Source organism: Heterodontus francisci, chromosome 7, assembly GCF_036365525.1.
Source record: "Heterodontus francisci isolate sHetFra1 chromosome 7, sHetFra1.hap1, whole genome shotgun sequence".
In the NCBI taxonomy this organism is placed as follows: Eukaryota; Metazoa; Chordata; class Chondrichthyes; order Heterodontiformes; family Heterodontidae; genus Heterodontus; species Heterodontus francisci.
In genome coordinates this window covers 32,722,334-32,749,170 of record NC_090377.1, presented here as the reverse complement: position 1 = coordinate 32,749,170, position 26,837 = coordinate 32,722,334, and positions in this window count along the sequence as shown.

Sequence of the window (26,837 nt, the reverse complement as noted above, 5' to 3'; positions counted from 1 at the left end):
GCCAATGATATTCCATTTATTTAAATGGCTTCCTGTTGGTGTTACAATCAGCAAATCGAGGCTTTATAAATGTACAACTTATCCAAGTGTATTTTTGGACCAACATGTTCCTCCCATTCATTTTCTTAAATTCCTTTGGGTGATTCTGCATTCTGTACAAACACTTCAGCAGCAGTTTAATGATCTTCATTAGCATTATTGCAAATGGTAATCTATTAAACACTCATCAAAACTGGTCAGGTCAACACCTCTAGGTTCACCAACAACTGCAGTGTCAATTTCTCGAATGCTTCCTTTCTGTTACAAAACTCTTTCATTTACAAGTGTTTGTGCAATGTGCTGGGGCTGCTGATGCCCCATTTAGATAGCAGAGGACATTCCATAGCCCAGATTATAATGGAGAAAGAGCTGTGCATCTGCATAGAAATCATAATTGAAGAATTCATTTTCAGGACACAGACCTTTCCAGTTAGATGGGGAATGTTTGTACAGGTCCACAGTACAGAAATTACCCCACCAGCATGCACAGACAGGCTGAGCGGTCACCCGACCTGTGCCCAAAATTATTGTATCTGATGCTGCAGTGACTGGAGCCATTTGTCCTCTCCATCGGCAGTAATGCTGCATTCTAGCAACATTATAGCAGTGTCGTTGAAGTTGGCGCTACCATCAGTGTCAAAGTGGTGGAATAAGAAGGCATAAAATGTTATTTTCTATCCAAATATGCATCTACATCTTTTTTACCTATATCTATGTGTGTTTAAACATAAAAGAATATATTTTATAAAATAGTAGATCTCCTATAGGATTGCTGACTGCGAGTCAAAGGATACTCTAAAGTGTGCTGAAGTGCAAAAGCTTAAGCATGAGAGAACATTAAGTATGATACAGAAATTGTGCGCTAACTGTAAAACTTTAAATATATTAATAAATTTTCTGTTGTATTGCCCACAGTCAGTTCATGAATATCTTTTATTATATACAAGATGGGAATAAGTCTAGAAAGTCTTAATTGCAAAGGATCTCCTGATTCCTCAGACCTATTCCCACTAAACTCCTGACCATTCAACTTCCCTTCCTGTGGCCTGAAATTATTATTGGTTCTCTCTCATCAGCTACTCTCCCCCTCTCCTTCAAATATGCCATTATCACCCCTAATCTTCAAATAGTCAATCACTGACTATTTCATCCTTGCAAACTATTGCTCCAGCTCCAACCTCTCCTTCCTCTCCAAAGACTTTGAATGTGTTGTCGTCTCTTAAATCTGTGTCCATCTTTCCTGGAGCTCCATGTTTCAATCCCGACAGTCAGGTTTCCACCCTGCCACAGTATGAAAATGGCTTTTATCAGAACATAAGAACAAATGAAATAGGAGCAGGAGTAGGCCATTTGGCCCTTTGAGCCTGCTTCACTATTCAACAAGATCATGGTTGATCTTCTACCTCACCTCCATCTTCCCGCATTATCCCCTATCCCTTAATTCCCTTTGTACCCAAAAATCTATCAACCTCTGTTTTGAATATACTCAATGACTAAGCATCTTTGGGGTAGAGAATTCCAAAGATTCACAACCCTTTGTGTAAGAGATTTCTCCTCATTTCAGTTCTAAATGGCCAATGCCTTATTCAGAGACTGTGACACTGTGTTCTAGATTCCCCAGGCAGGGAAAACATTTTCTCAGCATCTGCCCTGAGAACCCTATTAACAATTGTATATGTTTCAAATAGATCACATCTCATACTTCTAAACTCCAGGGAATATAGGCATAGTCTACTCAATCTCTCACATAGGACAATCCCCTCATCCCAGGAACCAGCTTAGTGAACTTTTGTTGCATTCCCTCTGGGGCAAGTATGTCCTTTCTTAGGTAAGGAGACCAAAACTGCACACAGTACTCCAGGTGCAGCCTGGCCAATGTCCTGTACAAGTCAAAGTCATAAATGGCATTCTATGTGACTGAGACAATGGTAAACTCTCCTGGTCCTTTCCATACTATTTGTAGCCTTTGACATAATTGACCACACCATCCTCCTCCAATGCCTCTCCACCATCACTCAGTTGAGTGGGAATGTCCTTGCCTGGTTCCATTCTTATCTGTCCAGTTGAAGCCACAGTATCACTGCAAAGGCTTTTCTTCCCATTCCCAAACAGTTATCTTTCCTTGGCTCCCTCCTGTTTCTCATCTACACGCTGCCCATCAACAACATCATCCGAAAGTGCAGCATCAGTTTCCACACACACACTGATAACACCCAGCTCTACCTCACCACCACCTCAATCAACCCCTCCACTGCCTCTAAATTGTCAGATTGCTTGTCCAACATCCAAGGTTGGACAAACAGAATTTTCCTCCAACTAACTACTGGGGAGGACCAAAGTCATTGTCTTTGGTCCCCACCACAAACTCTGTTCCCTAGTCACCTGTGACTCTCTGACTTCATCCCTCTTCCTGTTAACAGTCTGAGGTTGTGCCAGACTGGTTGCAACCTTGGTGTCATATTTGATCCTGAGATGAGCTTTCGACCACATATCCACACCATCACTAAGACGGCCTATTTCTACCAACTCAACCCCTGCCTCAGCCCATCTGCTGCTGAAACCCTCATCCATGCCTTAGTTACTCTAGACTTGATTATTCCAATGGACTCCTGGTCAGCATCCCATTTTCTACCTTCTGTAAACTTGAGGTCATCCAAAACTCTGTTGCCCATGTCCTAACCTGCACCATGTCCCATTCATCCATCACCCCTGTGCTCGCTGACCTACACTGGTTTCCTGTTAAGCAACACCACAATTTAAAAATTTTTCATCCTTGTTTTCAAATCCCTCCATGGCTTTGCACCTTACTATCTCCTCAAGCCTTACAAACCTTTGAGATAGTTCTGTTCTTCCAATTCTGGCCTCTTAAGCAGCCCGATTTTAACCATTCCACCATTGGTGACCATACCTTCAGTTGCAAGGCCCGAAGCTCTGGAATTCCTTCCTAAAACTCTCTGCCTCACTTTCCTCCTTTAAGATATTCCTTAAACGCTACCTCATTGACCAAGCTTTTGGTCATCTGCCCTAATATCTCCTTATGTGTCTCACTGTCAAATTTTATTTGAAACTGTTCCTGTGAAGCAGCTTGGGATATTTCAACATTTTGAAGGCGTTGCATAAATAGAAGTTGTTGTTGTTGCTTTGATAATGGTGATGTCTGCTGCTCAGTGCTGCCTTTTGCTTCTACTGCATACCAGAGGCTGGATTCGACCCATAATTGGTTTAAATCAACGTTCCAATTACATTCAGGTTGAGTTGTGCATTTAGAGTCAGGGTCAATATAAATAAAATCCACTTCAGTAGATGGTTTCCTGCTGGTTCTGATTCAGGTACAGTCTAGTATAACCTGGCAGTGGCCTCAAAACGCAATCTCCCTTGCACTGCAACAGCTGGTTCGTTGCACACTCTGTTTGTTGCATCCTTCCATGTAATGCATTTGCACCTTCCTCATTCGGCCTACAATCCACTGTCAGCATGAAAAACTTTATTGCTTTGACAGTATATGTACATAAAGTATTTCTGTAGCATTGCTACCCACTGAGATGATAACATGTGACCATGCAGGCTCTGCCTGATTTGTCCCTCGCATATTCTAAACACTGGGATGAAGGATCACTGACCTGAAATTTTCTTCACTAAGATGGAGAGTGACAGAGTTGATTCTGAGACTAGGATCCTGAATCTAAGCAAAGGAAACTATGAAGGTATGAGGCGCAAGTTAGCTATGATAGATTGGGGGAACATTATTTAAAGGGTTGTCAGTGGATAGGCAATGGCTAGCATTTAAAGAATGCATGGATGAATTACAACAATTGTTCATTCCTGTCTGGTGCAAAAATAACAAAGGGTGGCTCAACTGTGGCTGACAAAAGAAATTATGGATAGTATTAGATCCAAGGAGGAGGAATATAAAATTGGCAGAACAAGCAGCAAACCTGAGGATTGGGAGCAGTTTAGAATTCAGCAAAGGAGGACGAAGGGATTGATAAAGAAGGGGAAAATAGAGTATGAGAGTAAGCTTGCAGAGAACATAAAAACTGAGTGTAAAAGCTTCTATAGATATGTGAACAGAAAAAGATTAGTGAAGACAAATGTGAGTCCCTACAGTCAGAAACGGGGGAATTTATAATTGGGAACAAAGAAATGGCAGACCAATTAAATACATACTTTGGTTCTGTCTTCACAAAGGAGGATACAAATTACCTCCCAGAAATGTTGGGGAACATAGGGTCTAGTGAGAAGGAGAAACTGTATGAAATCAGTATTAGTAGGGAAATGGTGATAGGGAAATTGATGGGATTGAAGGCTGATAAATCTCCAGGGCCTGATAATCTACATCCCAGAGTACTTAAGGAAGTGGCCCTAGAAATAGTAGATGCATTGCTGGTTATTTTTCAAAATTCTATAGACTCTGGAACAGTTCCAACGGATTGGATGGAAGCTAATGTAACCTCACAATTTAAAAAAGGAGGTAGAGAGAAAACAGGGAATTATAGACTGGCTAGCCTGACATCAGTAGTGGGGAAAATGCTAGACTCTATTATAAAAGATGTAATAGCAGAGCACTTGGAAAACAATGACAGGATCAGACAAAGTCAACATGGATTTACGAAAGGGAAATCATGCTTGACAAATCTACTGGAATGTTTTGATGATGTAACTAGTAGAATAGATAAGGGAGAACCAGTGGATGTGATGTATTTGGACTTTCAGAAGGCTTTCGATAAGGTCCCACATAAGAGATCAGCATGCAAAATTAAAGCACATGGGATTGGGGGTAAGGTACTAACATGGATAGAGAATTGATTGGCAGACAGGAAACAAAGAGTAGGAATAAACAGGTCTTTTTCCGAGTGGCAGGCACTGACTAGTGGGGTACCACAGGGATCAGTGCTAGGACCCCAGCTATTCACAATATATATTAATGATATAGATAAGGGAATTAAATGTAATATATCCAAGTTTGCAGATGACACAAAGCTGGGTGGGAGTGTGAGCTGTCAGGAGGATGCAGAGAAGCTCCAGCGTGATTTGGACAGGTTGAGTGATTGGGCAAATACATGGCAGATGCAATATAATGTGGATAAATGTGAGGTTATCCACTTTGGTGGCAAAAACAGAAAGGCAGATTACCTGAACGGCGATAGATTGGGAAAGGGGGAGGTGCAATGAGACCTGGGTGTCCTTGTGCACCAGTCGCTGAAAGTAAGCATGCAGGTGCAGCAGGCAGTTAAGAAGGCAAATGGTATGTTGGCCTTCATAGCGAGAGGATTCGAGTACAGGAGCAAGGATGTCTTGCTGCAATTATACAAGGCCTTAGTGAGACCACATCTGGAGTATTGTGTGCAGTTTTGGTCTCCTTATCTGAGGAAGGATGTTCTTGCTATGGAGGGAGTGCAGCGAAGGTTCACCAGGCTGATTCCTGGGATGACGGACTGACGTATGAAGAGAGATTGGGTCAATTAGACTTGTATTCGCTAGAGTTTAGAAGAATGAGAGGAGATCTCATAGAAACCTACAAAATTCCAACTGGACTGGACAGACTAGATGCAGGAAGGATGTTCCTGATGGCAGGGGAGTCCAGGACCAAGGGTCACAGTCTAAGGATAAGGGGTAAGCCATTTAGGACTGAGATGAGGAGAGATTTCTTCACCCAGAGAGTGGTGAACCTGTGGAATTTTCTACCACGGAAAGCAGTTGAGGCCAAATCATTAAATATATTCAAGAAAGAGTGAGATGTAGTTCTTAAGGCTAATGGGATCAAGGGATATGGGGAGAAAGTGGGAACAGGTTACTGAGTTTGGATGATCAGCCATGATCGTATTGAACGACAGAGCAGGCTCGAAGGGCCGAATGGCCTACTTCTGCTCCTATTTTTCTATGTTTCTATGTTAACTCTGCTTCTTTCTCCACAGATGCTGCCAGACCTGCTGAGTATTTCCAACATTTCTTGTTTTTATTCTAAACACTAGGTCCAGATTAAGCCCGAGACAGGAGAGTTTGAATTTGCGGAGCTGATTCCCTCACTCTGGCAACAGATTAGGCTACTGTGACCATTACATACTCATCTGCCTCCCATCACTGTGTTTGTAAATGGGAATTTCATGCTATCTAAATGTCTATGATTTTTGAAAATGATTACAATAAAATCTGCATCCCTTTACTAGCTACCCAGCAGTTTAAAACTATTAAAAATGTTTTGATTGTTTGGAAATTCTATATGGTTTCTATAAAATAAAAAATAGTTTCAAAGCTCTGATGCAATGTGTTTTTCCCCAATAGGACCTTAAATACAGCTGGTTGTGAAATGCTCCGGCATCACTGTCATCTTCCTTGAATACATTTACTTAAAATAGCTTAAATAATTATTCCGAGGCTGGAATATGTAAAACAGAATGATATGGTTTTACTTTTGATTATATCAAAATTCAAGCCAAAGACAACAAAAAGCATTTTAAAATAGAATATTTTTGCAGAATATGAGTTCAAACAACATTACTCACGTTTACATTGAATTCTCATTGTATTTAATTACTATGATTTTACAGAACCTAGTTCAAACTAGTTTGGTTGGACATGGCATGAAAATTTAGTGCTCATGAGTCATTAGAAATGAGGATTTTACCTCCTTGCTTAGAAACCAGATTGACTTTGCTATTTCAATACAATTGGCTGAGACACAATAAATCCAAAGGTATGACCTGTACATGTGGAGCCAGATCATGTTCCAGCTGGCACTAAGAGGAGGCAACCAGTAGGTGATACTTTGACTAATGGGTTATCTTCAGCAATCAACTCATACTTAATAGAAGCACTGGGGAGAGAAGGAACAAAGGCAGAACTCCTATGGTTTCTCCGTACTGTCTAGAACAAGCAACATTGACACTGATGGAGTTCAAATCTTAATGGTTGTGTTTAGCCAAACTGGGAGGAGGGGTGGGGGAAGCGACCCAATCTAACCTAATTTAGGCTGCTTTTGTGAGACCTTTTAATGGAGGAGAGATTTCTACTCCGACTACTGAAAGGACTTTAATAAGGATCGAGTTTCCAGTCAGGTACTATTGGTGTACTTATTGCTCTTTGTGCTTTCAGACTGTTAGATGACACCTGCTAACAACAGATTGGTTTGGCAGATTTCTGTGGATGATGTTGATTTTTTTCTTCACCATCTGTCCAGATGAAGGTGTTCTGCAGGTCAGCGTGTGCTGGCAGGGTAATGAAGAGCTTTAAATAAAGACAACGCACTCAGCTGTGGGGTCCCTAAATATACACACATATTCAAATGACAATTAACAGACTCTGCTGCTTTCTATATTAAATGGGTTTTAGGTATAGGTCTGCAGTTTAACCCTATCACTGCAGCATGTCATGTCTTGTGCATAAGAAAATGGTGCAATATTATCTATGGAAATATGGGGTGGGGAATAGACCATCTGTACAGCTCTAATGCAGGAAATTCAAATACTCAGACAGCTCAAGCAACATTCCTTAATTTATACTATTCTTGGACTAAGTGGAGGCTTTTGCTTTATGTAATGGTGCAGCAGAACTATTCCAATCCTCAAAAGGTTTGGTGCAGGCAAAAGTCACAGTAAAATGGCAGATGGCCATATTTGTCACTAATGAGCTTACATATGATATCTGCTTTCATAAGCTATCATTTTTTTCCTCATTTATTAATTAATTCATAATGGGCCATTAAATGTTCTTTGATTCAGTTTTAAATTTATATTCTTAAAATGACAAGACCTGGTCCAAGCTTGTAACCTTTTGATTTCCCCCCTGCAAAAGATTCTTCCACTCCTTTCTTGATGCTGAGATTCTGGAAAAATTCAAGTTATACAATAAATAAATTCCCGTAGAAGTGATAATTATTAGCTGTTCAACTGGTGGTGCTTGTATTTACACAGGTAAGGATTGATATCTAGAATTCAGCAGCACAGGCAATTGAACAGACATGACTGTCTATGGTATAGAAATGAAAGTGAGCATGCTCCACCTGAAACAAAAACAAGAAATGCTGGATTCACTCAGCAGGTCTGGCAGCATCTGTGGAAAGAGAAGCAGAGTTAACGTTTCGGGTCAGTGACCCTTCTTCGGAACTGACAAATATTAGAAAAGTCACAGATTATAAACAAGTGAGGTGGGGGTTGGGCAAGAGATAACAAAGGAGAAGGTGCAGATTGGACCAGGCCACATAGCTGACCAAAAGGTCACGGAGCAAAGGCAAACAATATGTTAATGGTGTTTTGAAAGACAAAGCATTAGTACAGATTAGGTGTGAATATACTGAATATAGAACATCAGCAAGTGCAAACCTGAAGAAAAACAACCTGAAAAAAACAGTGGGTAAGCAAACTGAACAAACTAAGATGAAATGAAATAAATGCAAAAAATGTAAAAAGGAATGCAAAAAAAAAGGAAGAAAAAATAACTAAAAATGACTAAAAATGAAAGTAAAGTGGGGGGCTGTCATGCTCTGAAATTATTGAACTCAATGTTCAGTCCGGCAGGCTGTAGTGTGCCTAATCGGTAGATGAGATGCTGTTCCTCGAGCTTGCGTTGATGTTCACTGGAACACTGCAGCAATCCCAGGACAGAGATGTGAGCATGAGAGCAGGGGGGAGTGTTGAAATGGCAAGCAACCGGAAGCTCAGGGTCCTGCTTGCGGACTGAGCGGAGATGTTCCGCAAAGCGGTCACCCAGTCTGCGCTTGGTCTCCCCAATGTAGAGGAGACCACACTGTGAGCAGCGAATACAGTATACTACATTGAAAGAAGTACAAGTAAATCGCTGCTTCACCTGAAAGGAGTGTTTGGGGCCTGGGATAGTGAGGAGAGAGGAGGTAAATGGGCAGGTATTACACCTCCTGCGATTGCAAGGGAAGGTGCCCTGGGACGGGGACGAGGTGGTGGGGGTAATGGAGGAGTGGACCAGGGTGTCGCGGAGGGAACGATCCCTTCGGAATGCTGACAGGGGAAGGGAGGGGAAGATGCGACTGGTAGTGGCATCACGCTGGAGGTGGCGAAAATGGCGGAGGATGATCCTTTGGATATGGAGGCTGGTGGGATGAAAAGTGAGGACAAGGGGAACCCTGTCACGGTTCTGGGAGGGAGGGGAAGGGGTGAGGGTAGAGGTGCGGGGAATGGGTCGGACACGGTTGAGGGCCCTGTCAACCACAGTGGGGGGAAATCCTCGGTTGAGGAAAAAGGAGGTCATATCAGAAGCACCGTCATGGAAGGTAGCATCATCAGAGCAGATGCGTCGGAGACGGAGAAACTGGGAGAATGGAATGGAGTCCTTACAGGAGGTAGGGTGTGAAGAAGTGTAGTCGAGGTAGCTGTGGGAGTCAGTGGGCTTATAATGGATATTGGTAGACAACCTATCTCCAGAGATGGAGACAGAGAAGTCGAGGAAGGGAAGGGAAGTGTCAGAGATGGACCATGTAAAGGTGAGAGAAGGGTGGAAATTGGAAGCAAAGGTGATAAAGTTTTCGAGTTCGGGGCGGAAGCAGGAAACGGCACCGATACAGTCATCAATGTACCGGAAAAAGAGTTGGGGGAGGGGGCCTGAGTAGGACTGGAACAAAGAATGCTCGACATATCCCACAAAAAGACAGGCATAACTAGGACCCATGCGGGTACCCATAGCGACACCTTTTACTTGAAGGAAGTGCGTGGAGTTGAAGGAGAAGTTGTTCAATGTGAGAACAAGTTCAGCCAGGCGGAGGAGGGTGGTGGTGGATGGGGACTGGTCGGGCCTCTGTTCCAGGAAGAAGCGGAGAGCCCTCAAACCATCCTGGTGGGGGATGGAGGTGTAGAGCGATTGGACGTCCATAGTGAAGAGGAGGCAGTTGGGACCAGGAAACTGGAAATTGTCAAAATGACGTAGGGCGTCAGAAGAGTCACGGATGTAGGTGGGAAGAGACTGGACCAGCGGAGAAAAGATAGAGTCTAGATAGGAAGAAGTAAGTTCAGTTGGGCAGGAGCAGGCTGACACAATGGGTCTGCCGGGACAGTCCCGTTTGTGGATTTTGGGAAGGAGATAGAAGCGGGCTGTCCGGGGTTGCGGGACTATGAGGTTGGAAGCTATAGAGGGAAGATCTCCAGAGGAGATGAGGTCAGTGACAGTCCTTTGGACGGTGGCTTGATGTTCGGTGGTGGGGTCATGGTCCAGAGGGAGGTAGGAAGAGGTGTCTGTGAGTTGGCGTTGAGCTTCTGCAAGGTAGAGGTCGGTACGCCATACAACAACAGCACCACCCTTGTCTGCAGGTTTGATGACCATGTCGGGGTTAGACCTGAGAGAACGGAGTGCCTCAAGTTCAGAGGGGGACAGGTTAGAGTGAGTGAGGGGGGCAGAGAAATTGAGACGACCAATGTCTCGCCGACAGTTTTCAATGAAGAGATCAAGAGCGGGTAAGAGGCCAGGGTGAGGGGTCCAGGTAGAGGGAGAATGCTGGAGGCGGGTGAATGGGTCTGCTGGTCGGGGGGAGGACTCCTGGTCAAAGAAGTGAGCCCGGAGGCGGAGGCGACGGAAGAAGAGCTCAACGTCATGCCGAGCGCGAAATTCATTGAGGTGGGGGCGTAAGGGGATAAAACTGAGTCCTTTGCTGAGTACAGAACGCTCAGCATCAGAGAGGGGGAGGTCAGAGGGTATAGTGAATACACGGCAAGGGGTCAGATCAGAAGGGGTGGGGTCAGAGGGAAGTAAAGCGGAAGGAGGATCTGGAGGGGCATTAGTCCCCATCAGCTGCTGGAGCTTGCGTTCCTTAACACCTGAAAGGAAGAAAAAAAGTTTTTTGTTAATGCGTCGGATGAGACGTAAGATGAGATGAAACTGCGGAGTAGAACAGATTTGAGATAAGGTGAGACGGTGCTGCTGGAGAGAGAGGTCCAGTGTGTGCATATGGCGGCGCATAGCACTGAGTGTAGATCTCAGGATGCGGCGAGAGTAGCAGTCCGAGGAACGTTGTATTTCTCGGAGATACCTGTGATCCTGGGTGGTTTCAAAGCATGATGGGTGAAACTGCAGTTGGAATCCACGTGGAATCAGTCGGAGCCGGAGACAGTCACTGAGGAAGGAGATGTGGCTGTGAAAACGAGTTTTGGTAGATACCTTATCAAACACCAGGAGGGAAATAGAAAGCAATGAAGGTGAACAAGGTAAAAGAGACAAACGAAAATCCCGTCGGAGAGAAGAGCAGAACTTCTTCAAGGTAGGCATTCCTGGAAGAGAAGTGGCAGTGAATTAAACACTAAAATAAAAGCAAAATACTGCGGATGCTGGAAATCTGAAACAAAAACAAGAAATGCTGGATTCACTCAGCAGGTCTGGCAGCATCTGTGGAAAGAGAAGCAGAGTTAACGTTTCGGGTCAGTGACCCTTCTTCGGAACTGACAAATATTAGAAAAGTCACAGATTATAAACAAGTGAGGTGGGGGTTGGGCAAGAGATAACAAAGGAGAAGGTGCAGATTGGACCAGGCCACATAGCTGACCAAAAGGTCACGGAGCAAAGGCAAACAATATGTTAATGGTGTTTTGAAAGACAAAGCATTAGTACAGATTAGGTGTGAATATACTGAATATAGAACATCAGCAAGTGCAAACCTGAAGAAAAACAACCTGAAAAAAACAGTGGGTAAGCAAACTGAACAAACTAAGATGAAATGAAATAAATGCAAAAAATGTAAAAAGGAATGCAAAAAAAAAGGAAGAAAAAATAACTAAAAATGACTAAAAATGAAAGTAAAGTGGGGGGCTGTCATGCTCTGAAATTATTGAACTCAATGTTCAGTCCGGCAGGCTGTAGTGTGCCTAATCGGTGCTCCACCTGATGCTTGTTTTATTCCATATCTTTTTTAAATCAATAATAAAGGAAGGATTTGTTGCTTGGTTACTGATACAGTACATTATTTTATTTGGCAAGCCTTACAAATATTGGTCTGTATGGTTATTTGTTGCTAACCTTTGGTTCATGTGGAATAATCGGTACATATTCTACTACATATTTACCACCTATCCAATGCATATTCCCCGTGGATTTGTAACGATAGCCAGAATTTGCAGTTGGAGTGATTGGTACACGAATATTTGACCCTTTTGTATTATGTTCCTGTGTTTGTTTTAGATGGGTTAATGTCCATAATAGCAGAGGTATTAAGAGTTTGTCCACGAAAATTCTCAACAGTAGTTTCTAGTTTTATTCCAACAAGAGCCAAACCTGAATTCAAAAACCAAAAGCTTCTACTGTTGGTTCATTTACAAATGCTTGAATTTTGCTTATTTCGGATCACTTTCAGTTTGCATAACTGTTACCCAGCATTATTTTCCTATTCTGATGTCAGATAGTAGGCAAACATTTGCTATCTTTAACCACTTTGATGGCCAGCTTCTCCATAAGAAACAAAAGCATACAAACGCACAAAAGTATGCACTTTCCATCGATAGAGGTAGAAATTTACTTGTGTATTGCCAAGTCTTCGGGTGATAAATCACAAACCTATTTTGCAGTGGGACATCCCATCCCAAAAGTGCAAGTGAAACAAGAATATAAAGAATAGATAACAAATGTGATTACCACCATATTGATTGAGGCAGTTGTTGGGTGTCCCTTGCCTCTGCCTGAAATAAATGTTAGACTCATTAAAATATGCCCACTGCTTGATATTTTCATATTTGTTTCATGGCATGCAGGCATTGCTGACAAGGCCAGCATTTGTTGCCCATCCCTAATTGTCCTTGAGAAGGTAGTGGTGAGCTGCCTTCTTGAACTGCTGCAGTCCATCTGGTTATACGTACACCCACAATGCTGTTAGGAGGGAGTTCCAGGATTTGGATCCAGTGACAGTGAAGGAATGTATTTGCAATGTATTTCAAAGTCAGGATGGTGTGTGGTTTTGAGAGGAACTTGCAGATGGTGGTGTTCCCAATCATCTGCTGCCCTTGTGTTTCTAGGTGGATGAGGCAGGGGGTTTGGAAGGTGCTGTTGAAGAGTGGGTGGTGAGTTGCTGCAGTGCATCTTGTAGATGGTACACATTTCTGCCACTGTGTGTCGATGGTGGAGGGAGTGAATGTTGATGGCGGTGGATGGGGTGTCAATCAAGTGGGCTGCTTTGTCCTGGATGTGATGGTGAGGTTTCGGTGATGGTAATGCTGTTGAATGTCAAGGGGAGATGATAGATTCTCTCTTGTTGCAGATCGTCGTTGCCTGGCACTAATGCTACTTATCATTTATCAGCCCAAGCTTGAATGTTGCCCAGGTCTTGCTGCATATGAACATGGACTGCCTGAATGTCTGAGGATTTGCGAATGGTACTGAACATCAATCATCAGTAAACATCCCCACTTCTGACCTTATGATGGAGGGAAGGTCATTGATGAAGCAGCTGAACATGGTTGTGCCTAGAACACTACCCTGAGAACTCCTGCAGTGATGTCCTACAGCTGAGATGATTGGCCTAAACAACCACAGTCATCTTCCTATGTGCTAGGTATGACTCCAACCAGTGGAGAGTTTTTCCCCTAGTTCCTATTGACTTCACTTTGGCTAAGGCTCCTTGATGCCGCACTTGGTCAAAAGCTGCCTTGATGTCAAGGGCAATCAACCTCTCCTCTTGAGTTCATGTCTTTTGTCCACAGGACCACAGAAAAATTACAGCACAGAAGGAGGCCATTCAGCCCGTTGTGTCCGTGCCGGCCAAGATGCAAAAAAAAAATTAGAAACTAGCCGCCTGGTCCCTAGCCTTGCAGCTTGCAGCACTTCATATGTATGTCCAGGTACCTGTTAAAAGAATTGAGGGTTTCTGCCTCCACCACCGTTCCTGGCAGTGCATTCCAGACACCCACCACCCTCTGGGTGAAAAAGTTTTTCATCATGTCCCCTCTAATCCTTCTACCAATCTAAAATCCGTATCCTCTGCTAATTGACCTCTCCACTAGGGGAAACAGGTCCTTCCTGTCTACTTTATCCAAGCCTCTCATAATTCTGTACATCTGAAATAAGTCACCCCTCAGCCTCCTCTGTTCGAAGGAAAACAACCCCAGCCTTTCTGTAATGTGATGTCCATGTTTGGACCAAGGCTACTAATAAGGGCAGGAGTTGACTGGCCCTGGTGGAACCCAAACTCAACATCTGTCAGCAGGCTATTTAAATGCCACTTGATAGCAATGATACACCAACAATTTCCTGGTCACCATTAGTCTTGCTTTTTGTTTTTAAATCCCATATTTTTATTAATTGAATTTAACTACCTGTTGTGATGGGATTTGAACCCACATCCCCAGAGCATTAACTAGGCCAGTGACAATACCACTATGCCACCACCTCCCCTAGGGGATTGCTACTTGCAAGTGTTTAATTTGATCATTCTTAAGCACGCCCAGAAACAACGTGGCCTAAATACTCAGGAAGCGGGCTGACACAGTGATATTTAAAGAGATTCACACCATTAAGATAAGCCTCTGGATAGTTGTTATTGACTGCTTTGGCCAAGTTTAGGATGTTGTTCATCCCAAATAGCTGTTGGAGGGCTGACTTTTGGCTGCAGCTGTACTTGTCACTTCACTTACTGCAGGAGCATTGGGAAAGATGGGAATGTTGCTGGTTTTGCCAATGAAGCTATTACACTGAGGGGAGTAGCAACAGCTGCAGCACAGACCTGCAGAGAGTTAAACAAACAGGCAAAGGAGGCAAAGGCACAAGAGGCATGCGGGTGTTTTGCGACAGGATGTCTCACCTCAACATGACAAAGGAACAGAGTATGAGGAGGCTGCATGTCAGCAGGCAGTGAGTCATTGACCTATGTCACCAGCTGGGATAGGAGCCAAACACCAGGGTACACACAGCACTGCCTGTGGCTGTGAAGGCAACAGGCTCATTCCAGGCTGAAACAGGTGAAATAAGCAATATCTGTCAGTTTGCTGCCCATGCAGCCACTGAGCATGTGACCGATTCCATCTTCGCAAGGAGACAGCTTATACATCACCTTTCCGAGGCATGCTGCTGACTAGCAGTAGGGAACTGTCAGATTTTCCCCCGGTGTGAGGCCTCATTGACGGCACACACATTGCCCTGCATTCTCCCCATCAGGAACTAGCCATGTTTTTTTTTAACCGGCAGGGGTTACCGAACCTGAATGTTCAGCTGTTGTGTGACCACAGGCCGTAAATAATGTAGGGCTGTGTCCAATTTTCTGGTAGTCTTAGTCATTTCTTTTCCTGTTAATCAAATGCAAAGGACAGAGAAAGAATAAAATCATTTAAAAAGAAATGAGAAAATAAAACTTAGTACACAGCATAAAAATGGCATGCAGCCAATAAGGTAGGCCCATAAGGACTGAGGCTCAGCTAAACTAAAATCAAAATACTGCAGATGCTGGAAATCTGAAATAAAAACAGAAAGTGTTGGAAATACTCAACAGGGCTGGCAGCATCGGTGGAAAGAGAAACAGTTAACGTTTCAGGTCTGTGATGTTAATTCTGTTTCTCTCTCCACAGATGCTGCCAGACCTGATGACTATTTCCAGCACTTTATGTTTTTAGCTCAGCTAAACTACTTCTGTTCCCATATTCATTTAGTATACTATATTATGGATTGCACTGTACTGTGAAGTGAGCTGATGAAAGGATCACAAAGTAGTAAGATACTTATGGATGAGGAAAGCCATTTGGCCCATCTCAGTTCACCCATCCCAAAAGATCTGCAGGTCATGCCCAGCTGTCCTGTGCCCCTGGCCTGAAGGGAGAGCCCCTCAGCATTCACCGATCTACTTCACTGGTGTAAGGGAACAATGAAAAAGGATTAATATTTTAATCTAATACATTACACTATAAAATAAACCAGAACCCCATATAGCTACAAATCATAAAGAAACAAAAGTTCTTCTCACTTTAAGGCCCAGGCCTCCCCTCAAATAGCAAAAGAAACTAAATGATTTCTAAACGATCAAGCACACAACAGCCTGCCGGACTGAACATTGAGTTCAATAATTTCAGAACAGGACAGGACCCCCATTTTACTTTTATTTTTAGTTATTTTTTCTTTTTTCTTTTTTTTTTGTTTATTCTATTTTTATTTCATCTTAGTTTGTTCAGTTTGCTTGCCCACTGTTTTTTTCATGTCTGTACCTGCTGCTGTTCAGTTTTCAGTCCGTTAACACCCTATCTGTACTAATGCTTTGTCTTTCAACACACCATTAACATATTGTTTGCCTTTGCTCCTTGACCTTCTGGTCAGTTATTTTTTTTTTTCGAGATACAGCAGTGAAACAGGCCCTTCGGCCCACCGAGTCTGTGCCGACCATCAACCACCCATTTATACTAATCCTACACTAATTCCATATCCCTGCCACATCCCCACCTGTCCCTATACTTCCCTACCACCTACCTATCCTAGGGGTAATTTATAATGGCCAATTTACCTATCAACCTGCAAGTCTTTGGCATGTGGGAGGAAACCGGAGCACCCGGAGGAAACCCACGCAGACACAGGGAGAACTTGCAAACTCCACACAGGCAGTACCCAGAATTGAACCCGGGTCACTGGAGCTGTGAGGCTGCGGTGCTAACCACTGCGCCACTGTATTCTCTGTGACCTTGTTCTATCTACACCTTCTCCTTTGTTATCGCTTGCCCCACCCCCGCTTTACTTGCTTAAAACCTTTCACATTTCTAATATTTGCCAGTTCTGAAGAAGGGTCACTGACCTGAAACGTTAACTCTGCTTCTCTCTCCACAAATGCTTCCAGACCTGCTGAGAATTTCCAGCATTTCTTGTTTTTATTTCAGATTTGCAGCATCCGCAGTATTTTGCTTTTATATTATTATATAAATGATTTCCTTTCTCGTGTTTGAGAGTTAATGCTAACGGTTTCAATTTTCCAATATTTCCGATAAGTTATTTAATTCACTGGCATTTACAATAACTTCTGAAATCATGTAAGGTGGGAACTTTAGTCTGGCAAAAGAAAATCTGTTCATAATGAAGTCTTGGCTTTTTACTGGCCAGGTCTTGTAGTGTCTGTGGTGGGACATGGGTAAATTAGAAACAGCACAGAAGTGCAGAGAAGCTGCAGTGTCTGGTTATTGGTTATCCTTGTCAAAATGAGGCAGTGTAAGCAACTTCAACTCAGGCTCTGACTGGGTTGGTCTCCTTGCAGATGTTAGTGTGCTAGTTTTCTCCAGAATTTGGATCAACCCCACGTCTGTACAGGCAACCATGTCATAACAACACTTAACCTGCCCGTATATTTTCAATCTTTAATTTTGAAGGAGGTTGAACCACCCACTGGTATCAGTTGCCTCCTGATAAGTGGATAACAAACTATTCCAATACATGTAATAGCATTACAGTACTATAAGACACATTACATTCTGCACAGTAGTAGTGTTGGTTTGAGCTAGTGGACTGGAATGATATAGCATTAATCCATCTTCAAGCCAAATTAGAGTGGAATTCTGCTACTTTTTACGACAATTCTGGTATCAAAAACATGAAAGAGCATGACAAAGAGCCACATAGAGGAAAAGAATAAGTGACAGACACAGAGATATAGATGTCCTAGAGTGTATTACAAGATAGTAATATGATCAAGCGGATACAGATAATGTCAAAAATTGTGAGACCAGAACTTAAGTTACAACCTATTATCACATGTGAAACCAACTGCTGTTTTATATAAACAATGAGTTTCTTTTATTTTGGCAGGTGAAAGAGGGAGGATCAAAATGCATTATTTACTCACCCAGGTTAGCTGTGTTACAGAAGCTCATCGATGCGTAAGGTTGGTGGTGCCACACCAGTTGTTGTTTTGCATGTGCTGCAGCAATTCATGCATAGAGTTAGTGAGAGAATACTGAACACAGCTTTCTATCTAGTAGCAATATACTAATCTGGGCAAATCATGATGCAAAAACTAGAATAGAACAGATAAGGTGGTGGAATGAATGCTGAACTTTTCTTTATGTTAAAAATGTTCGTAGATATCACACTGCAACAAAAGCAGTTAAGAATACAAGCAGTATTTACAAAATGATCAAATTAATGGGAAAGAATATTAAATAACTTGCAGTATTACTTGATTATTTTTCACAGTCCTGTCTTAGGTGAGGTTTTTTTTTATATGCAACTAATAAAAAGACAGAGACAGAGGATAATAAAAGGATCACGTCAAACTGGGGAAGAGAATCAGTGCAAAAAGAGATAGATACATAGCAATAGACCTGGATAGAGGAACAAAGAAACTTAGACTGAATATCATTAGGACAAATGATTTGGCACAGCGTGAGCCCCATAGCAAATTCCTACACCTATTGTGAGTAACATGTTTTACTGCAATATTATATAAAAGGCCCCAGACGCAGTGAAAATAACAATCACAGAACCGATCTGAGTGATCATAAATCATCTGCCACAACAAATCATTTGTCTTAAATATCATTAATGTAGGAATCAGCAGACCACAAGATGGTACACATGAAGGACAAAAGTTAAACTGACAGAATTTGTGACCTATCTCCGTAGAATGATTAGTGGTGATGCACTGTCAGATTTATTGTACATCACAAAAATTGCAGCTTCCTCGATCAGAGTAATTCTTGTTGAACTTCCAGGCAAATCAAATACTGTACGAACACTGATTGACATTCCAGCTTACCTGCTCTGATTCAGCAGGTCTTAACCAGCTATTTGTAAGCTTACTGGGCAACTCCATACCAAGAGGCAAAGGTGAAACTCACAGAAGCACACCTGCAGTCAACCAATACCAGGGACAGGCCCACAGAGTAGATAATTCCACCCTTCTACCTAAAAGAGGAAGTATGTGAATGGTGACAACATCGAGCAGCTAAAAAGGGAGTGAAATATTTTAAATAGATCCAAATGTTAGCATATGTAACAGAACTAGATAAAATGTGTTCAGGTGACCTCAGCTATTGTGAGGCCAAAATCTGAGACATTTCTAGATATGTAATCAAATGATGAACCTCAGGATTAAAAATGCCCAACTGGCATTGTTAAATGCAGTTTTGATTTTTAAAAGTAAACAGGTTGAACTAGCCCGGAAATAACAGGTTTCCTTAAGCTTGATCATTTTGATGAGAAGGATTTCTTCTACATTTGTGTGTGAATGCATAAGATATAAGATTCCGAACTCAAGAAAGTCCAAAGTTTTTCAATATTATTTCAACTTATAAAATGGCATTAGAAAAATGTCTCTCATATTGCCAAAGTCAGTTTCCAGAAGTTTCCATGAACACCATCATTTGATTATCCGCTGCATGAACCTGCTTTCCTGACAAAACTCAATCTGAGGTGCGAAAAGGGACGCCAGGCAATGCAGGTATGGACCTGCATAATCACGCAGTGAGACAGAATATTGCACTTAATCTTAACAGCTTTTATGAGTGTTCAGAAAAGATGGGATGCAGGTTTTATAATTGAACTGGGAGATATTAAATAGACTGGCATGCATAATAGGTCAGGGATCTGTATTTGTCTTGTTTGAGGTCGTATAATGTTTGAATTTCTGATCTAACCTCTGCCAAGCTCAATAACCTATTGATCTGGACTTTGGAACAGGTGTAAGCTGATCGCTACTATTTTGTTCAAATTTATGGGGAATGATTGATTAAAAATAGCATTACATTGCTGCTTAAACTAGGTGCAATTATAGATTGCAATTATAGATAGAAGCCCTGGTTTCGAAGCTGGAATGGCAGCTGGGGACACTGTGGAGCATCAATGAGGCGGAGAGTATCGTGGATAGCACGTATAGAGAGGTGGGCACACCGCAGGCTCAGACCCCACAGGCAGGAAGGGAATGGGTGACCACCAGACAGAGCAAGAGGACTAGGCAGGCAGTGCAGAAATCTCTGGCTATTCCCCTGCAAAACAGATGCACTTGTTTGGATACTGTTTGGGGGAAATGGCCTCTCAGTGGAAAGCAGCAACAGCCCAATTCGTTGCATCACGGTTGGCTCTACTGCACAGGGGAGGAGTAAAAAGTGTGGGAATGCAATAGTTATAGGGGATTCAATTGTAAGGGGAATAGATAGGTGTTTCTGTGGCCGCAAAAGAGACTCCAGGATGGTATGTTGCCTCCCTGGTGCTAGGGTCAAGGATGTCTCAGAGCGGACATACAGGACATTTTGAAGGGGGAGGGTGAACAGCCAGTGGTCGTGGTACACATTGGTACAAATGATGTAGGTAAAAAAAAGGATGCGGTCCTAAAAGCAGAATATAGGGAGTTAGGAAGTAACTTGAAAAGCGGGACCTCAAAGGTAGTGATCTCAGGATTGCTACCAGTGCCACATGCTAGTCAGAGTAGTAATAGCAGGATATAGCGAATGAATACGTGGTTGAAGAGATGGTGTGAGGGGGAGGGTTTTAGATTCCTGGGACATTGGGACCGGTTCGGGGGGAGGTGGGACCAGTACAAACTGGACGGGTTACACCTGGGCAGGACCAGGACTGATGTCCTAGGGGGGGTATTTGCTAGAGTGGTTGGGGAAGGTTTAAACTAAAATGGCAGGGGGATGGGAACCTTTGCAAGGAGTCAGAGGAGGGGGGATCAAAGACAAGAACAAAAGACAGTAAGGGGATCAAGAAAAGTGATAGGCAGAGAAATCAAGGGCCAGAATCAAACAGGGCCACAGTGAAAAATAGTGGGAAGGGGACAAGTAATGTTAAAAAGACAAGCCTTAAGGCTTTGCGCCTGAACGCGTGGAGCATTCGCAATAAAGTGGATGAATTAATCGCGCAAATAGATGTAAACGGGTCTGATATAGTCGGGATTACGGAGATATGGCTGCAAGGTGACCAGGGATGGGAAATGAACATCCAGGGGTGAGAAATGAACATCCAGGGGTATTCAGTATTTAGGAAGGACAGACAAAAAGCAAAAGGCGGTGGAGTTGCATTGCTGGTTAAAGAGGAAATTAGCACAATAGTGAGGAAAGATATTAGCTCTGACGAGGTGGAATCTGTCTGGGTAGAGCTGAGAAACACTAAGTTAGTTAAAAACGTTAGTTATAGACCCCCAAACTGTAGTGGTGATGTTGGGAATGGCATTAAACAGGAAATTAGAGACGCATGTGATAAAGCAACATCTGTAATTATGGGTGACTTTAATCTGCATATAGATTGGGCAAATCAAATTAGTCACAATACCATAGAGGAGGAATTCTTGGAGTATATACGGGATAGTTTTCTAGACCAATACGTTGAGGAACCAGCTAGAGAACAGGCCATCCTAGACTGGGTATTGTGTAATGAGAGAGGAATAATTGACAATCTAGTGGTGCGAGACCCCTTGGGGATGAGCGACCATAATATGATAGAATTCTTCATCAAGTTAGAGACTGACATATTTGATTCTGAGACTATGGTCCTGAATCTTAGTAAAGGAAACGATGAAGGTATGAGGCGCGAGTTGGCTATGATGGATTGGGAGAAGTTACTTAAAGGGACAACAGTGGAAAGGCAATGGCAAACATTCAAAGAGCGCATGGATGAACTGCAACAATTGCATATTCCTGTCTGGCGCAAAAGTTAAATAGGAAAGGTAGCCAAACCATGCTTACAAGGGAAATCAGAGATAGCATTAGATCCAAGGAAGAGGCATATAAATTCACCAGAAAAAACAACAGACCTGAGGATTGGGAGCAGTTTAGAATTCAGCAAAGGAGGACCAAGGGATTGATTAAGAAGGGGAAAATTGAGTACGGGGAACATAAAAACTGACTGTAAAAGTTTCTATACGTATGTGAAGGGAAAAAGATTGGTGAAGACAAATGTCGGTCCCTTATAGTTAAACAGGGGAAATTAATTATGGGGAACAAAGAAATGGCTGACCAACTAAATGCATACTTTGGTTGTCTTCACAAAGTAGGACACAAATATCATACCAGAAATGTTGGGGAACACAGGGCTTATTGAGAGAAAAGAACTGAAGGAAATCAGTATTAGTAGAGAAAAGGTGTTGGGGAAATTGATGGGATTGAAGGCCGATAAATCCCCAGGGCCTGATGGTCTGCATCCCAGAGTACTTAAGGAAGTGGTCCTAGAAATAGTGGATGCATTGGTGGTCATCTTCCAAGATTCTATAGACTCTGGAATAGTTCCTACAGATTGGAGGGTAGCTAATGTAACCCCACTATTTTAAAAGGGAGGTAGAGAGAAAGCAGGGAATTAGAGACCAGTCAGCCTGATGTCAGTAGTGGGGAAAATTCTAGAGTGCATTGTCAAAGATTTTATGGCAGAGCACTTGGAGAACAGTGGTAGAATCGGACAGAGTCAGCATGGATTTACGAAAGGGAAGTCATGCTTGACAAATCTACTAGATTTCTTCGAGGATGTAACGAGGAGAGTTGATGAGGGGGAGCCAGTAGATATGGTTTATTTGGACTTCCAGAAGGTTTTCGACAAAGTCCCACGTAAGAGATTAGCGTGTAAAATTAAAGCGCATGGGATTGGGGGGTAGTATATTGCGATGGATAGAAAATTGTTTGGCAGACAGGCAACAAAGAGTAACCGAGGATTTCCCCCCACTGTGGTTGACAGGGCCCTCAACCGTGTCCGACCCATTCCCCGCACCTCTACCCTCACCCCTTCCCCTCCCTCCCAGAACCGTGACAGGGTTCCCCTTGTCCTCACTTTTCATCCCACCAGCCTCCATATCCAAAGGATCATCCTCCGCCATTTTCGCCACCTCCAGCGTGATGCCACTACCAGTCGCATCTTCCCCTCCCTTCCCCTGTCAGCATTCCGAAGGGATCGTTCCCTCCGCGACACCCTGGTCCACTCCTCCATTACCCCCACCACCTCGTCCCCGTCCCAGGGCACCTTCCCTTGCAATCGCAGGAGGTGTAATACCTGCCCATTTACCTCCTCTCTCCTCACTATCCCAGGCCCCAAACACTCCTTTCAGGTGAAGCAGCGATTTACTTGTACTTCTTTCAATGTAGTATACTGTATTCGCTGCTCACAGTGTGGTCTCCTCTACATTGGGGAGACCAAGCGCAGACTGGGTGACCGCTTTGCGGAACATCTCCGCTCAGTCCGCAAGCAGGACCCTGAGCTTCCGGTTGCTTGCCATTTCAACACTCCCCCCTGCTCTCATGCTCACATCTCTGTCCTGGGATTGCTGCAGTGTTCCAGTGAACATCAACGCAAGCTCGAGGAACAGCATCTCATCTACCGATTAGGCACACTACAGCCTGCCGGACTGAACATTGAGTTCAATAATTTCAGAGCATGACAGCCCCCCACTTTACTTTCATTTTTAGTCATTTTTAGTTATTTTTTCTTCCCTTTTTTTTGCATTCCTTTTTACATTTTTTACAATCTTTTTTTGCATTTATTTCATTTCATCTTAGTTTGTTCAGTTTGCTTACCCACTGTTTTTTTCAGGTTTTGTTTTAGAGTCGTAGAGTCATAGAGTCATAGAGTGATACAGCACTGAAACAGGCCCTTCGGCCCACCGAGTCTGTGCCGACCATCAACCACCCATTTATACTAATCCTACATTAATCCCATGTCCCTTACCACTTTTCTTGGGAAGACCAAACAAAGATTGGGCAATTGTTCTGCCAAATATTTTTATTTTATCTTCAAATATGATCTTGATTTCCCTGAGATTTACAAATTCCTTCTATTCCTATTCCCAACTCAAACACTACATCTTTAGCCTGATCTACTGTTCTAGTAACACAAACATCAGGAGCAGTATGGAAATAAATAGTTGAAAAGTTTGGCTCAATTTTACCAGCCCTTTGGTCTCAGGCTGGGAGGCTGGAAGGCTGGCAAAATGCACAGGAAGGCGTCAGGGGTGGGGCATGCCTGCCATCTTCCGCCATCATGCCATTTTGCCAGTGGCAGGAAAGGTGGCAGACGAGCTGGCTGCCCGGAGCCCGGTTGATTCAGTAAGTGGCCAATTAAGGGCCTCTTCCTGACTCCACTGTCAGAGTGGCGGGGAGGGTGGGCTGCCGCCACATGGAAAGACCATCGAATGAAACCTGGTGGCCTCCCAGCAGTCTCCAGTGGGGGGGCGGGGGGCACTCGATAGCCCATGCAGTGGACTCCAGCAGCAATGCCTGCCCATGCGGCAATGGCGCCGCTTGTTCCTCACAACATTGGCCCCAACCCTGATCCACCAGGGCCTGCCTTCCTGGCCCCAGCATCCCCAAAGAATACTTACCCCTCACCGAGGGTGCCTCGTCCATTGGGGAGCTCTCTCCTTGCAGCTACAGCCACAGCAATGGCCAACACTCGTGTTGATTCTGTTGAGCTGCTGGCCTTCTGATTGGGCCAGCAGCTCTTGGGGGAGGCCTGCCATTCTTTGTGGAGATGGCAGCCCTGTCAGTGGCCACTTAATTGGCCACCGCTGGGAAAATGCCTGTCTGGGTCCCACCGCTGGCTTAAGTGCGGTTGCCTCCTGCCTTCGGCCCTGGCAGCAGGACTCCAACTGTTGTGGCAAAATTCTGGCCATTATTCACCATTTGATGCACTTGTGAAAGGATTGAGAATGAGAGAGCTCAGATATAAAGTGATTGGAAAAAGCAAAAACGACATGAGGAAAATTTCTTCACGCTGTAAGTGGTTAGGATCTGGAATGCACTGCCTGAGAGTGTGATGGAGGCAGGTTCAATTGAGGCATTCAAAAGGGAATTAGACAGATCTCTGAAAAGGAAGAATGTGCAGTGATATAGGGAGAAGGCAATGGGAATGGCATTAGGTGAATTGCTCACTGGAAGAGGCAGTGTAGACACAATGGGCTGAATGAGGTTGTTTTTCTTCAGGTTGGCACTTGCTGATGTTCAATATTCAGTATATTCACACCTATTCTGTACTAATGCTTTGTCTTTCAACACACCATTAACATATTGTTTGCCTTTGCTCCGTGACCTTTTGGTCAGCTATGTGGCCTGGTCCAATCTGCACCTTCTCCTTTGTTATCTCTTGCCCAACCCCCACCTCACTTGTTTATAATCTGTGACTTTTCTAATATTTGTCAGTTCCGAAGAAGGGTCACTGACCCGAAACGTTAACTCTGCTTCTCTTTCCACAGATGCTGCCAGACCTGCTGAGTGAATCCAGCATTTCTTGTTTTTGTTTCAGATTTCCAGCATCCGCAGTATTTTGCTTTTATTAAAGAGTAGGGATAAATGGGTCTTTTTCCGAATGGCAGGCAGTGACTAGTGGGTTACTGCAGGGAAAGGTGCTAGGACCCCAGCTATTCACAATCTATATTAATGATTTAGATGAGGGAACTAAATGTAATATATCCAAATTTGCAGATGACACAAAACTGGGTGGGAGGGTGAGTTGTGAGGAGGATGCAGAGAGGCTTCACGGTGATTGGGACAAGTTGAAAGAATGGGCTAATGCATGGCAGATGCAATATTAATGTGGATAAATGTGAGGTTATCCACTTTGGTAGCAAAAACAGGAAGGCAGATTATCTGAACGGCTATAAACTGAGAGAGGGGAATATGCAGCGAGACTCGGGTGTTCTCATACACCAGTCACTGAAGGTAAGCATGCAGGTGCAACAAGCGGTAAAAAAGGCAAATGGTATGTCAGCCTTCATAGCGAGAGGATTCAAGTACAGGAGCAGGGGTGTCTTGCTGCAATTATACAGGGCCTTGGTGAGGCCACACCTGGAATATTGTGTGCAGTTTTGGTCTCCTTATCTGAGGAAGGATGTTCTTGCTATAGAGGGAGTGCAGCGAAAGTTTACCAGACTGATTCCTGGGATGGCGGGACTGACGTATGAGGAGAGATTGAGTCGGTTAGGATTATATTCGCTGGAGTTCAGAAGAGTGAGGGGGGATCTCATAGAAACCTATAAAATTCTAACAGGACTTAGGGTAGATGCAGAAAGGACATTTCCAATGGTGGGGGAGTCCAGAACCAGGGGTCATTGTCTAAGGATACGGAGTAAACCATTCAGGACTGATTGAGGAGAATTTTCTTCACCCAGAGAGTGGTGAACCTGTGGAATTCACTACCACAGAAAGCAGTTAAGGCCAAAACATTGTATGTTTTCAAGAAGGAGTTAGATATAGCTCTTGGGTTTAAAGGGATCAAAGGATATGGGGCGAAAGCGGAAACAGGTTACTGAGTTGGATGATCAGCCATGATCATAATGAATGGTGGAGCAGGCTCAAAGGGCCAAATGGCCTACTTCTGCTCCAGTTTTCTATGTTTCTATATAGATTTGGGTAATAAAATTAACAAATGATTGAAAAAGCAGTGGAGAGACTATGCAGAAAAATAATTTAACTGTAACTCAGTTCATCAAAAAGGCCTATCATTTTTCTAACTTAGAAAGAGTTGCAAGCTATCTTAACTGCATTGTAAACTGTAACCAAAATAAATGGCATTTAGTGGAATATTCATTGATATTGTAAGCTGAAAGCTAACTTTTCCCACACAGCCTGTCATATGATCGAGTGAGTGACTATGCAAACCAGAAGAAGGCTGGCATGGAATGGATGGAAGGGTCAATTGGAATCCATGTGCTCCTTTTGTTTTGTACTAATGTTATTAAAATAAACACTGAGCTAACAAGGTTAGATAACAAATCAAAATATAGTATGGTAATTAGCAAGCAAAATGAAATGATAAATGAGACAATAACAAGAAAGCACATCAGAGCCATTGAAAATGACGTGTAATGGAGAAGCTGGGGCTGGATTTTGATTTTAAGAGCCTGTCGCCGATCTCGGCGACAAGCTCAAAAAATAGCAGCCCGTGCCAAAGAGCCACTGCAATCTCAAGGGAGGCGGCTCATTTAA